This window comes from Podarcis tiliguerta, assembly GCF_965153285.1.
Source record: "Podarcis tiliguerta genome assembly, chromosome: 2".
Classification (NCBI taxonomy): Eukaryota; Metazoa; Chordata; class Lepidosauria; order Squamata; family Lacertidae; genus Podarcis; species Podarcis tiliguerta.
This window is the reverse complement of record NC_139535.1, coordinates 59,455,427-59,470,918: the sequence shown is the minus strand read 5'-3', so window position 1 is coordinate 59,470,918 and position 15,492 is coordinate 59,455,427.

Sequence of the window (15,492 nt, the reverse complement as noted above, 5' to 3'; positions counted from 1 at the left end):
CTGTCCCCAGGAACCGGGGACGTCTGGTAACCCTACTCTAAAGGCTCAGGTTTAAAAGCCTTCAGTCGTTGGCCCAGAGTGCTGGAACAGCATCTTTGCCCTGGCCTCTAGCTAGTTGCTAGGCCCACTGTGTGCAAACCTTGGACAGTTTCTGGACCCTGCTTCTCATGCTGCCTGTCTATATGGACTTTGCACTTCCCCATTAACTTGTAGCTGCTCAGCCTGTGCACTGCCTTAAATATATTGGATTGCAGTGGTCTGGCCACGTTCAGAAATGAGTTCAGATGTGCATTTCTCCCTCTAACATTTGCATTCCTTTTAAAGTAAAGTGCATAACCAATAGGATATGCTAATCAAAGGGGAAGCTTTCCAAGCGACAGGGGACCACTGTCAACCTCCCCAGTTGTTTTAAAGCTGTAGGCATCCACAGTACCTCATTTTAAAAGTTTTCTTCGTGATTCATCTGACATTAAGCACTTGTCCTGCAAGGAGAGGAGAGATGGAATCTAATTTTAGAGCTACTCCTGGGATCTGATTTGGAGAGCACGGCAGCATAAGCAGATGCCCGTTTGTCAAGCTCAGCAAGACATATTGGTGCTCAAAATTAAAAGCTGAACATTTGCTTTCTTGTGATACCTTCCTACATGCAAAATGTGAATCAGGGATCAAAACTGCTTTTCAGATGAGCAATCTGCAGCTGATGGCATTTAGAAAAAGAAGAGAAAAAGTTCCCCCACAATTTGCTTGCTTTTGTTCATTGTCATTATAGCTTGGGAATCTGCATGAAGATGCAGCAGATCAACATGAATCTTTCACCTCCTCCTTCTGCTGCTGCTGCTGACACAATCCCATGGAGGCCCTCTTGGTGTACAACTACAAATCTGTAGCTTTTCTCAACCCACTGCATAATTCAGCTGATCATAGGAGCAAGCACAAAGCTGCTTCTTCATAGGCAGCAAATGTTTTGAAGCAATATTTTAAAGCAAATATAATGATGGCATTAAAACAGGCCCATCGAAAACAATTTTAACACCCAAGAGAGGCTGTAGATAAGCAGGTGGTCTATCAAATATTTGGGGCCCAAGTCATTTAGGGCTCTAAACACTCAGATGAGCACCCTGAAACAAATTGACAACTGGAGCAGCTCTTTTAAAGCAGGCCTTATGCAAGATCTAAATGGGAACCCCCAGCAGGAATCTGGCTGCTGTGTTTTGAACTGACGGAAGGTTTTAAGCTATCCTCAAGGGCATCCCCATGTAGAGTGCATTGCAACAATCCAGTCTGGAAGTTACCAGAGCATGGAGTACAGCAGCCAAATCATTTCTTTTCAAAAAGGGGCCAGTGCTGGCAAAGCAGCCAGAGTGGGAAATGGCACTCCTCACCACCAAAATCACCTGGTTCTCTAGTGACAGTGCTGAACCCAGAAGCGCCATTAAGCTGCAGACTTGCTCTTTCCAACAGGTTGAAGTCTCACTGTTATGTACTGAGTTGAAGAGGATCCAATAGGATTCAGAATGCAGCAGTCTGATTGGTCCTAGAATAATAGGACCCAGAATGCAGCAGTCTGATTGGTCCTAGAACAATAGGACCCAGAATGCAGCCGTCTGATTGGTCCACAGGAGCAACCCAATCCAGCTCCAGGTGGAAGTGAATCCACAATCTGATTGGCCTACAGGAGAATCCTGGAATTAGCCAATCACGTGGGGCCCATTGTGTAAATAATGTATATAAAGCAGACATTCTAGGGGAACTTCCATTCCTCCTCACCACTATGAGCTAAATAAAGAGCATGAAATCCACTCTCGACTCCGAGTATATTTCACTCACCCAGGACAAGCCATCTCCCTACCTCCCAGACGTGAGAACCTGGAACATGTAACACCTCTGTCTTTTCAGGATTCAACTTCAGTTTGTTGCCCCACATCTAGTCCAACACTGCCTCCAAGCACTGCTCTATCACCTCAACTGATTCAGATGGAACAGTTTCTCTGCCAACAAAAGGCTTCCAGCATAATAGACAGCAAGGAAACCCAAATAAGGTGCAAACAAAAAGACAGTAAAGCAATAAAGCAATAAAAATGGGAGGTATTTTATAAAGCACCAAAAATGGTTTCTGGTTCTCAAAGGCCTTGTGAAATAGCTGCTTGATATAAGCAGATCAGTGCCGCCTAGGTATAGGGAAGCGGCAAACATTTCAAAACTCCAAGCATCTCTCCTGCTGCGGTTAAAAACAAAAAGTCCTCTTCGGGTATGCTAATTGTTGTTCACGGTAACTAAATACAAATCTGAATGTGTCAAAGTAATTGGAAACAGTGCTGGGGAAGCCATTTTCATTGTATAAGCCAAGGGAGCGACATTTATTTTTAGCACTGAAAAGGTGAATTGGTACTAGGGAGCTTTATGGTAAAATGTGAGCAGTGGAGAAATGGAGGGGAGAGAGCAGGGAGAGGAGAGAGATGGCAGTGAAAATAAATAGCAAAAATCCCCGAAACATATGGCTCATGCACTCTATCTTCCCACATGAGACAGGCCAAATAAAAGTTTAAGACGGAAAAGGCAAATGAAATTGATAATCTGCCCAAGGAGAGTGATTCAAAGAATGCCAGCCTGCGACAAGTGGATGTCTGATTTACCATTTCCTTCTCTTTGCCATTTTATGACTGCTTGAGTTATTCTTGCACATGCCGTTCATTACGTTTCCATTCATTCCCGGGAACAAAAATAAATAAAAGAGATCTAGAGTTTATCAGCCCGTAGCAGAAACAATGAAAAGCTACCACAATGCATGGTTCGTGCTGTTTTGGGGGAGGCAAAATCAAAGTCAGAGCAAGAAAGTATACTCTGCAAAATTGGGCACTTAAAATATATATATATCAGAGAGCCCTATGCATACGCTCAGCTGAATGATTAATAATAATAATAATAATAATAATAATAATAATAATATCTTTATTGTCATTGCCCCCTTCGGGGACAACGAAATTACTTGACTGCTCCATAAAAACACTAATTAAACAATACAGTATAATACAGCAAGGGAGAATAGATGACTTTCAAAGTCCGTGATTCCCATTCAGGGCCGAGATCGCTCTGGAGAAGAAGCTGTTCTTAAGACGGCTCGTTCTTGTCTTCATCGTCCTGTATCTCCGTCCCGACGGCAAGAGCTCGAAGAGACAGTGACCAGGATGCGATGGATCTTTTACTATGTCCAGTGCCTTCCTATGACACCTTGTGGCATAAATCTGCTCTAAGGTGGAGAGTGGGCAGCCAACAATGCTCTCTGCTGCCTTAACAACCCTGCACAACCCCATCCTGTCCTGGGTAGTACAGCTTCCGTACCACACACATAAGCCATAAGTAAGCACGCTCTCAATGGCACAGTGATAGAAGGCAAGCAGCAGTTTCTGCGGAAGATGGTTTTTCCTTAGTATTCTCAAAAAGTACAGTCTCTGCTGTGCCTTCTTCACAGTGTTGTGTTAACACTGTTTGCGTTAATCTCTGTTTGCAAGATTTCCTAGGCATCAGGGTGAGAGAACAGAATGCTGGACTAGATGGAGCTTTGGCCTGATGCTACAGGTTCTTCTGGGGGTTTTTTTACTCTTGCACTGTACTGTGTTTCCATTGTCACCATTCCCTACATACTAGACAAGGTTGGCAGAGGTGTGAGTGGGGAAGGTGGCTGGCAGTTGCTGAGCCTGCTGGTGGGCTCAGTCCTACTCAGTAAGCCACCAGGCTTGCTTAGCATGAGAACAAATTCAAGTGGGTGCTGGTGAGCCAGGAACAGCAGTGAAGGATGGTCTGGGGGAACCCGAAGACTCTACTCTTAATGCTATTGTAACAGATTATGCAGCAGGTCCCTCATCTCATCAGCAGTCTCCCAAGTCAGCCTCTGTTCTGGGCCTCCACCAGTCCTACCTGTAACAAAGGCAACTGAGACAAAGGTGGCAAATACAAAGTGGAAGGAGACTGTCAGGCTGGCAGGTCAAATTGCTTGAGCCTGCGCAGTTGCTGGAGCTAGAGTCCTCCCCATGCATGCGTACACTTACATGCACTAAAAGCATTTTCAAGAACAATTACATAAATTTAAAATGACATACCTGCTGCTTCCTGCAGTCTGCCGCCTGAAGCTGTGCCCTTTAGCCCACTTCACAGCAGAGCTGTTCCTGGCAGACTTTCTCGGTGCCCTGCTGGTAGACGGGTAATATCCTAATCAACTCCCTATCTTTGCTTCCCACCTGCATCACATGCATTCCACGGCTCATTTAACTCGGGCCCATTAGAGAGGAGGACTCTTTCCAGGTAAGAAACCACAGCAGACATAAAGCCTGTCAGCAGCCGAGTGTGCAAAGTGAGGCTGAATCTCCTAGAGCAATAAGTACATGGATATGCACTTACGATTGCTTACGCAGCTGTTCTCAACCTGTGGGTCCCCAGATGTTGTTGGACTACAACTCCCATCATCCCTGAGCTCTGGCCTTGCTAGCTAGGGGTGATGGGAGTTGTAGTTCAACAACATCTGGGGACCCACAGGTTGAGAAGGGCTGGCTTACAAGTTGCACTGTGCTCCATACCTGACCTAAATCTCTTGGCATCATTTGCACCAGACAAATTATTATACAGCATCCCGTGATCACTGAGCAGGGGTCAGCAAACTTTTTCAGCAGGGGGCGGTCCACTGTCCCTCAGACCTTGTGGGGGGGCGGACTATATGGGGGGGGGGGAATGAATGAATTCCTATGCCCCACAAATAACCCAGAAATGCATTTTAAATAAATGCACACATTCTACTCATGTAAAAACACTAGGCAGGCCCCACAAATAACCCAGAGATGCATTTTAAATAAAAGGACACATTCTACTCATGTAAAAACACACTGATTCCCGGACTGTCCGCGGGTCGGATTTAGAAGGCGATTAGGCCGGATCCAGCCCCCGGGCCTTAGTTTGCCTACCCATGTGATCGATAGTACAGTGGTACCTCAGGTTAAGTATTTAATTTGTTCCGGAGGTCTGTTCTTAACCTGAAACTGTTCTTAACCTGAAGCACCACTTTAGCTAATGGGGCCTCCTGCTGCCGCCGCGCTGCCGGAGCACGATTTCTGTTCTCATCCTGAAGCAAAGTTCTTAACCTGAGGTACTATTTCTGGGTTAGTGGAATCTGTAACCTGAAGCGTATGTAACCCGAGGTACCACTGTATGCCTAAAGTGCCTTGCACATGGGCGTCACAGCTGAGCCTCCCAGTCTGCTCTGTAGATAGCTGTCACGATCACAGAATCAGCATCTCCCCTCAGTGAAGAGCAATGACGGGTTGCTGGCTTTGTGCCCCAGAGTTTCATTTTAAGGAGCAACCTGTGTCTCTGGATGGCTCATTCATACAGCTACAGCACTGATACAGCTTGAGACCACTCATTGCTCTCTCATCACCTTCCTTGTCTCTTCACCTCAAGAGTCCTACTCAACGTATAATTTTCCCTGTTTAAGAAGGCATTCTTAATTATGTTTCTTCTCCTTTCTACATGAAGCAAGGCCCAAGGTAAAGGATGGTAATGCATCTCAATGATATTTACAGCCTGGCTGATAGAAAAGGGGAGACTTTTGCAGTCTCATGCTTAGCAAAGGCTCTAGAAGGAAAGGGATGCCTTTCTTTATACCTTGTGGTACAGACAAGCTGAAAACAGCAGCTGTAGCAGACTTGCCAGTTGACTAGAAAATCAAATCAGAGGCTATTTATTAGGCAATTACAAGAGGTAACAAAAGCAAAGAACACAATGGAAGTTGAAGCAGATATGCTTTTATTTCTGGTCATGGCAAACATTTAAAGAGGCTTTAATTTTATGGGAGCTAAGTACCATCTGACTATTTAAAGTAGTTTATTGCCAACCCTCTGGGGAAGAGTGTGGGAAGCAGTTAACACGTCCTTATTGCGGCTCTTATTAGGAAAGAGCATCATGAGTTTAGGGACAGTTTGGTTCCTTACAGCATTCAACTTCATTTCTGACCTTTGATTACATACTGACAGATTTTCTATGGCAAGACAAGACAGGTGGAACTGTGGTGCAATCAGGCTTCAGTCCCTTAGCACAGCAACCAGGGAGAAAGTCTCATGAGCTCACTGGGACTTACGGTACTTGTCGATAAATGTGTTTAGCATTATGTTGTGTGAAGGGATCCTGCACCGTGTTGTCACGGGAATATAAACTTGGGGAGAACAATCCTGTATCTAAGAACACCACCTTTTAAATATGTGATAGATACATATTTGCACGGCCTTTGTTTACCAAAAAAATGTTGACCGGGTATTTGTAATTATTAATTTAAAGCAGGTGTAGTGTTATGGCGTACTGTGAAAAAGGTGTGCATACTGATAATGGGTCATATCCAGCACTGTTGTTCTGCCAGCACAGCAGACTTCCATTTGGACAATGGGACTTTCCCCTCCCCTCGGCTTCAACCCCCCAGAGCAAATTTTGAGGGTGTGGGAGAAGAGGAGAGGAAGGGGAAATCCCGTTGCATGGTCAGAATTCTGTGCACACAACATTGGCTTCCATCCGATGATGCTGTTGTAACAAACATTGGTTCTTAACTTAAATGTATTAAATTTTGATGGAAGCTATTTGGGCACCTCTAAACTGAAGTGGAAATGCAGGGTGTGCATGTTTTTCATAAAAACAATCAGTTATTGTTCTTTGGGTGGGCGTTCTCATCATGACTCTTGTGAGAGTGCTTTGCTGTCCATTGTTCCCATGGAACAATGTCTCTGTTATCGGATGTACAGTAAAAGAAAAGGATCCTCTGCTTCACAGCATCTCTTGGACAGCCTCCCTCTTTCTCTCTCTAGTTATTGCCTGCTGGCATTGCACTTGAAGGAAAACGGGGGATTGCAGACAATTATGGATCATTGTGAAACATATTCCACACCTGCTGTTTGAGTTGCCTCAGCTGCTTGAATAGAAGGTATAGTTTCTTCTTCTCCAAGCATTTCTTTTCACATTTGGATCCTTGGTAGGAATTCCAGTTTCTCCTTCTCAACACCCATCCCAGGTTATGTACTGCTTCAGTTTGCTAACAACTCCAGTGCTAACTCGCCAGAACTCAGGTTGAGGCTGCACAAAAAGAACTGCATTTATTTTTGAATCATTATTGATCCCCTCTTATAACTTACTGAGGACTCTATTGTGTGTCCCAGACATGAATTATGAGCTCATCAGTATCTTGCTGAAGTAAACAATATACACAGAAGAGCAATTTATTGTTTGCTGCTGCTTCTTTTTAAAGAAGAAATAGTGCCTTATATCCATACTGTAGCATACACACCCGTGCGCGCGCACACACACACTCACAGAGTTTTGAATGAAATCATTCACAGGGACTGTTAAGAGAACATAATAACTGTCACCTAGGGATGAGGGACATTTTTTGTTCTGATGCACAGTTCGTGAAATAATATGTGAAACTGAAGCTCAGCTCTCCTTTAAACCTCACACATCTGTGAATTTTGTGATGCAGTTCTCCAGGTCAAATAATAGATAGGACAAGTGTATATTTTAGGAGAAAGGTTTTTGCATTGAATAAAGTTACAAATTATGGATTAATGTAATCAAAATCATATTACAGTGTCACAGCAATGTAAATAAATCATATGGCTTTATATTACTATGCACTTCATTGTTCCAAAACAAAATAAAAATTGATCACATTTCTAGGAACCTTTGTCCTCTTCTTTATCTAATGAAATGTGTAAGTTTTGTTAATATTACCATAGTCCAAATCTATTCAAACCGCTCCAAAACTGATGGTGCTGAACTTTTTCTCCACACTTCACAAAGCAGCTTACAAAAAACAATTCAAAACATAGCCAATAACCTTTATGTTAAAATGATTGCAAAAGCATTTCCACAATACAATTAAAAGTCCGTACAAAAACAACATAGAAAAACCAGGCCACAACACCAGTTCCACAGCACAGTTTATAATTTCTTGAACTGATTTGGTTCCGCAGTAGAAATATTAATATGATATTAAGCTGTGCAGAATGAAAAAGCCACTCTTTGATCACTGAAGGGCTGAAACGACTTCGGCTTCTGATCCTTTGGTACATAACAGCATAAGATAAGCCCACCTGGTCAGTCCTGTAACCCATCTAGTCCAGCATCCAATTCTCAGAGTGGCCTAGTGGAAGCCCACAAACAGAATCTGAGCACAACAACACTCTCCTCTCCTCATGTTTCCAGCAACTCTCATTCCAGCAACATCCTGCCTCCAACTGTCTATATGTTATCAGTGTTTCCCCCTCAACATGAGAACTAGAAATATTTATTTATTTATAAAAGAAGCCTTGTTAAATTCTATACCTGGTTCAGGATTCTAGGCACTGTGGCACAGTTCTGGGCACCACAGTTCAAGAAGGACACTGACAAACTGGAACGTGTCCAGAGGAGGGCAACCAAAATGGTCAAAGGCCTGGAAACGATGCCTTATGAGGAACGGCTAAGGGAGCTGGGCATGTTTAGCCTGGAGAAGAGGAGGTTAAGGGGTGATATGATAGCCATGTTCAAATATATAAAAGGATGTCACATAGAGGAGGGAGAAAGGTTGTTTTCTGCTGCTCCAGAGAAGCGGACACGGAGCAATGGATCCAAACTACAAGAAAGAAGATTCCACCTAAACATTAGGAAGAACTTCCTGACAGTAAGAGCTGTTCGACAGTGGAATTTGCTGCCAAGGAGTGTGGTGGAGTCTCCTTCTTTGGAGGTCTTTAAGCAGAGGCTTGACAACCATATGTCAGGAGTGCTCTGATGGTGTTTCCTGCTTGGCAGGGGGTTGGACTCGATGGCCCTTGTGGTCTCTTCCAACTCTATGATTCTATGATTCTATGATTCTATGAAATGCAGAATCATTTATGTCATGTAATAATTCCTTTAACGACATTTGTTCTCCGCTTCATTTGTCTTGACTTGACAAAATTCATTACCATCATGACCGATTGTGGCTGTCATTCAAAAGCCCATCGCCTGTTTTTTGTTTGCATTTGTTCTTTGTGTGTATGTGTGTTTAATAAGAGTTCTGCAGTCAGTGCATTAAATGGGATAGACAGTAGACAGGAGAGCTTTCCTTCCCCATGCTCCTAGACATAATAAAGCAATCGTCAGCTGGTGCCAAAATGGAGCGTCCCCTTTGGCACAGCACTGCAAAATTAGGTGCCTTAAAGAGCATTCATTGCTTCAGCATTGACCTGCTTTTGGAGGCAGCAATAGAAGGGCCATTGATCTCTTTCTGTGAGACAATTTGTGTGTTCTAGTAAAGCAATTTACTACAGCAATTAGAATATCCCTGCAGGAGGAAGCAAAGCTGTGGGAAGCTTAAAGCCACTGAAGTCCAAACATTTCAGGAAAAGCAAATTTTAAAGGAGTCCAGGTTTTAAGATGGAATCTGTGTCACTGCTGAATATTCCTTTAAATAGGGACCAAGGAGGAGGAAGGGAGAATGTGTTTGTTGATGAAACATACTGATGTCAGGAGTGCTGGAAAGTGAGGCAAATGATTCATGCCCAAGCCCAAGCAGCAGCTGTGCTAAGCTTTCCCGACCCCAGTGATCTGACACTGCACTATTGCCAAGAACATACTTGCCCAGGTCACTCAAGCCAGTGGGGAGATGATTGCGTCATCCCAAAATGCCTTCAGTGAACTCCTCACAATGGGATGGGACGAAAGCAACATCTCAGCAATTCATTGTCTGCATGCCTCATTCATAGGTCTCAATTGCCCTGCCAGTGACCTGGAATGGGAACCTACTATGGCCACTTTCGTGATTGGTAGACAGATGTGGCCTGCAGAACTGGCAAGATGAAGCGCACCAACAGCGCGCAGCAGAATGTCAGCCGGTTGATGAAATCAGTGGGTTGCCAGCTGTGTGTTCTCCTGTGTGCAGCAGGGGAAAGGATTAAGCTCCGGCACGCTTGCTGCTGGAACATATGGTATACCAGAGCTGTTTCTCTTCACTGCCTCGGCTGCGGTGCCTGGAAGGTGGAAACTGACTGCGTCAGCTTGTAACTGGCTTGTTCAGCTGTGAGAACATTGGGGAGTTTCAGGGAAATTTCACACACAAGTTGTCAGCATTTCCCCTCCGGAGATTCCACATGCTAACATTTTGGATTTGCCAAAGTAGACGTGAGGAGGTGGGAGAAGAGGGTAGCAACAGACTGTTGCTATTATTGGGTGGGATCCAGTCGCCTACTGGCAAATTCAGGTTGTGCAATTATAGCTGGTTTGGAGCTCTTGCACAACAAACCTGTTTCCCCAAAGACTGGACTTTTTATGACAAAGAAAATAACTGGGAAATGCAGGGGGGGGGCATGTTTGGGCAGACGCCTCTCCGTAAACAAGTCTGAGTGAACGCCCATTAAATAGCCAGTGTTGTCTAAATTCCCTGCAAACAAATCAGGATGAATGCTCTGTAAACAGGTCATTTAGAAGTAGTAGTAGTAGTAGTAATAATAATAATAATAATAATAATAATAATAATAATAATAATAATAATTTATTTATATCCCGCCCGTCTGGGTGGGTTTCCCCAGCCACTCTGGATGGCTTCCAACAGAATATTAAAAACACAATAAAACAGGGCTGCCTTCAGATGTCTTCTAAAAGTCAGGTAGTTGTTTATTTCCTTGACATCTGATGGGCACCACTACCGAGAAGGCCCTCTGCCTGGTTCCCTGTAACCTCACTTCTCACAGGCTCTCGGTGCTGGACCTCAGCGTCCGGGCAGTACGATGGGGGTGGAGACGCTCCTTCAGGTATCCAGGGCCGAGGCCGTTTAGGGCTTTAAAGGTGAGCACCAACACTTTGAATTGTGCTCGGAAAAGTACTGGGAGCCAATGTAGGTCTTCCAGGACCAGTGTTATATGGTCTCGGCAGCCACTCCCAGTCACCAGTCTAGCTGCCCAAAGAGCCAGATACTTCCATCACAGAGATTCATGCATCAAGTCTCTGTTTTAGAATTTTTGTAACTAAAGGCAAAATTACACATTACATGAAGTGGGTGTTGGTGTGGGTGTTTGTTTAAATAGCCATTACCATCAGAACTATTCCTCCTCTGCCTCCTGCATCCATCTGAGCCCCCAGAAATTCTGAATCATATACAAAAATACAGATTCTCGATCTGGAACACTACCTCCAGATGTCACTTGCCTTCTGTCAAATATTATGTATTCATTTATTGGTTTACATCTTTTCTACACTGCTTTACATTTGAGGGACCGCTAAGTGGTTTACAGCTTATCATAAAGCATTGTGAATACAACTGTGCAACATATTGAAACAGAATGTTACAAAGGAACAACGAATGCAATAAAGAGCCACATTTAGTGCAGAATAATTAGCAGCAAAAATGCTAAGAGCACCATGTCCTGTTAAAACATTTTTTAAAAATACAAGTAAAAATGAGACACAAAAAAACAATGAAAATCCCAACAATTTACATTCACAACAAGGATGGCTAGAACTGAAATATTCAAATTATGGGGCAGAGGCGGAGAAAGGGGCGGGGGGGGGGCAGTCTGCCCCGGGTGTCATCCCTGAGGGGGGTGACATCGCCATGGGCAGTTCCCCCGAGATGCTCGCCGTCCCCCTGGGACATGCAGTGGTGGCGCACCCCCCGCAGGTGGCTAGCCCCACCCCCACGGGCTGCTCCGGGTTCTGGAGCAGCTAGCTACGCCTCTGTACCTGGTGATTCCATGCAAAGCTCCACATCACAGAAGAGTTTGTTTACGTGTACATGTGTGGCACTTGATTTCAAATAGCTTTGTTACGAAACATTTAATGACTCATCTAAAAGAATTCAGAGAAGGTTCACAGAAGGATTGACTTTTAAAAAAACTCATGTGTAAGTTCTGCCAAATTCAGTTTCACCTATAATACCTCATTCAGACTTGGGAAGTTATCCGTCGGTTTTGTAGCCTTCAAGTGATGAACACATCTGCATATCCCGCAAGTGTCCCAGAAAAAACAGGACATCCTATTTTCCCCTGCAAGAGTACAGTGGCCATTTTGGTCACTGTGATCTCACCCCCCCCTCCCCCCAAAAAAGAAAACATTTTTCGTGGCTGCAATCTGAAACGCAAAATGGATTTTTTGGCACTGTTTAGAACATGTCCTCGAAAAAGCACATCTGGGCTAGCAGATAGAGAATTAGTTCGTCCTCTTGCCAAGCTCTATTCCAACCCATGTTGAAATACCTACGTTTTTCCTTACTTTGTTTAATTATTTATTTCTCCTCCTTTCACTGAAGCTCTGTTGGCACTCATGAAAGGGATCTTACAAAGAGAGAAGGGGGGTATTGATTTTCCTGTCATGCCAGGAAGCGATTGCCCTTCCATCATCCTCTAATTGGAAGTTTAAAACCTCCATTTGAAAAATTATGGGTTGCATGTTTCTGTCAAACTTAGTGGCAGCTAGGGAAGAAGAACTACCAAGTTGTGGTCTCTGTAGTGAAGTCACTGGAACAACATAGGAATGGGAATGACAAGCTCTCACCCCCTGGTATAACTGTGTGTGTGTGTGTGTGTGTGTGTGTGTGTTTCAAATAACTGAAGCTTTTAGTAGTGTCAGTCTGCTGTAGCAAAAAACAATGAAGACTCTTATGGCATCTTAAATACTAATACATTAATTATGGAATACAGTGGTACCTTTGTTTACAAACTTAATCCGTTCCCAAAGTCCATTCTTAAACTGAAACCGTTCTTAAACCAAGGCACGCTTTCCCTAAAGAGGTCTTCTGCCGCCGGTGCCCTTCCACTGTTTAGCCATTGGCCACAGGTTGCCAACCCCTGATATAGACTCATGAATCTGCTTTATCCTTAGGCTTTTAATCCACTGGGCAGACCAAATGTTCTGACTCAGGCTAAGACAAAATATTTAGAAACTGTGGAATTTTTTTTATTATTATTATTATTATTATTATTATTATTATTATATTCAAGTCATGGCTCACACATGAAGGATTGAGAAACAGATTGGTTAAGGATATGAAAACCAAACAGAATGAAAGAGTCGGTACTTAATTCCTTGTCCTTTAACCTAATCCTTTCCCCTGTGTGTTACCTGTGTGCAATTGAGAATCACCTTCCTTTTGCATTGATCATTGAGTGGGGTTGAAATGCATTTTGGGAAGATTATTGCTTACGTGCATAGAAAAGGGTGTACAGATACACAGTAAAGTGTATGGTTTCCAGCCTCCCTGCTCTGTATTGTAATAACTATAATACACAGCTACTGTAGTGTAACACAATCTTTGCCACATCACAGGGGGTTGTTATATTTTAAGCGTCAGCCAATCTCTCCTTGGAGAATGCTTGTTAAAAGCTTTAGGGTAGAACAGCAAAAACCCTTTAGACTATTACACGCTCTGAAGAACTAGTGTGACCAAGTGAAGCTCTATCAGCTGATAAAACGATCAAGCCACCAAGACTTTCTCCTGCGGAAGGAGACTCTAATGAGCTCCAGGGGTATAAAATAATGAATAGGTGTATTGAGGGATATTAAATCAATATAAATCAGTTCCTGATTTATTTTCCTTGGTGGGCTCCAAGAAGTAATTGAAAACATTCTCCTAGACGTCTAAACTCTTGGCATGGATAGATTAGGACTTTGAAAGCATATCAAACCACATTATATGCAGCAGCAGAGCAGAAGTGAGGCTCTTTGTGTGAAGTGGGGAGATAATAGAATTTAAATAAAGTCTTGGCCTGTTTTGGGGGAAAACAATGTGGTTTTTTAAAATAAATAAATAACCCTGCATTTTTCTTTGCACACAACAGTCTCACACCAAGGAATGGTGAATGGAGTTTTACAAAGGGACCCCCAAAAATACATTAAAATTGTGTGTCAAACTGAGAAAGCATTGGAATCTGGGTCTGAATATAGCAACTGTCTGTGCCAAAGTTAAGCCAAGCTTTCTTTTTTTCTGCAATTTGGGAGATATTTGGAATCACTTTTAATCTTGGCAGCTGAAACCTATTTCCAACTATATTGAGCTCTTCTTGTTTTGGGTTTGGCTTCACATCAATGATGATAAAGGGACTTTTTGTAAATTTCTATCCTGGTGCTCTGAGTCTCAGCTGGCACCAGGAAATGAACTAAAAGTGCTTGACTATAACCTTCTAATCACTTTGTTTTCTAATGTATTCCTCTACAGCGCAGGATAAGGAGTGATGGTTCTGTGAAGGTGCTGCACTCTGAAAGTAAGAAATTAATACATCCTGTGGTATAATGAAAAGGGCCTCTATCCCACTAGGAGACAATGCTACTCAACCCTGAGAAATTCTTCAGACATCTGCTTAACTCCTATTGGAAATGAGCTATAAGAGCTGGTTAAATTAGTACTACTAGTGCACCACCTGGAAAGGACATTGTAGTAGCCCAAGGGGGGGGGAACAGAATGCCTGGAATTATTCCCTCTATTTCCCATGAAAATCTTGCCATGTTCTTGAAGGTATATTCAAAACTAGTGCTGTGTTGAAAATCTCACCTGCATTTTTCACCATCAATTAATGAGAAAAAGAATTTCATTGGAAAATTATGAAAGGGAAGTGGAAATATGGACGAATTTCTCATGGGTGGAGTGTGGAGTTTTTTTTATATACAATGACTGCATAAACATCATGCATTTAAAGCATGCGCACAAACACATCCCAAGAATCCTGGGGATTGTAGTTTACACCTCACAGAGCTACAATAACCAGCATCCTTAATGAGTTACAGTTCCCAGGATTCTCAGGGTGTGTGCTATAAATGTATGGTGCATGTGCAAATCATCTCCTCAATGTTCTGTGTCTCCCCACCCCCATAACCAGCCATGAGGACAGACATGGTATACAAGTTGTCATTTTAGATGATCCATACTTAGTATGATTTCCTTTTCAACTGGGTACTTTCAAAAAGTTTGTCTCAGATCCAAGCTGCAAAATTGTATATTTCAAAATATAAATGTTGGATTTGAATCTTGAAATGTTTAACAATTAAGCATTTGCATAAAAATTTGCTCTTGAACTACTGGATAGATTATCTGCACTTTCAGTCAAATTCATTGCTTTTTGTCCTTCAAGGTCTGATTTGATTCTTCTTAACCATGGATCAAACTTTAGAGGATGATACTTTAGAAGATAAGACACAACTCCACCATCAGCTTAGGAATGGCACATCCAAATGTCACCTACTCTAATAAAATACTATACTCAGGCTAAAGTCCAGAGAAAAATCAGGACATGGATGGGAAATTTTGGTATTCATATAAAGGATTGAAGACAGAGAGGTCCCATTTGGACCCATCTTCTCCATCTGAATAGTTGAAGACCAGTTTATGGGCTCCATGCATAGTCCTGGATCAGGCCTCTCAAGTCCTGAATGAACTGGCCTCATAAGTAAACAGATTTGAGACATTATGTTCCATAAGTGATGTGTATGTTATTAATACTTAAATATCCTTAGCAATTT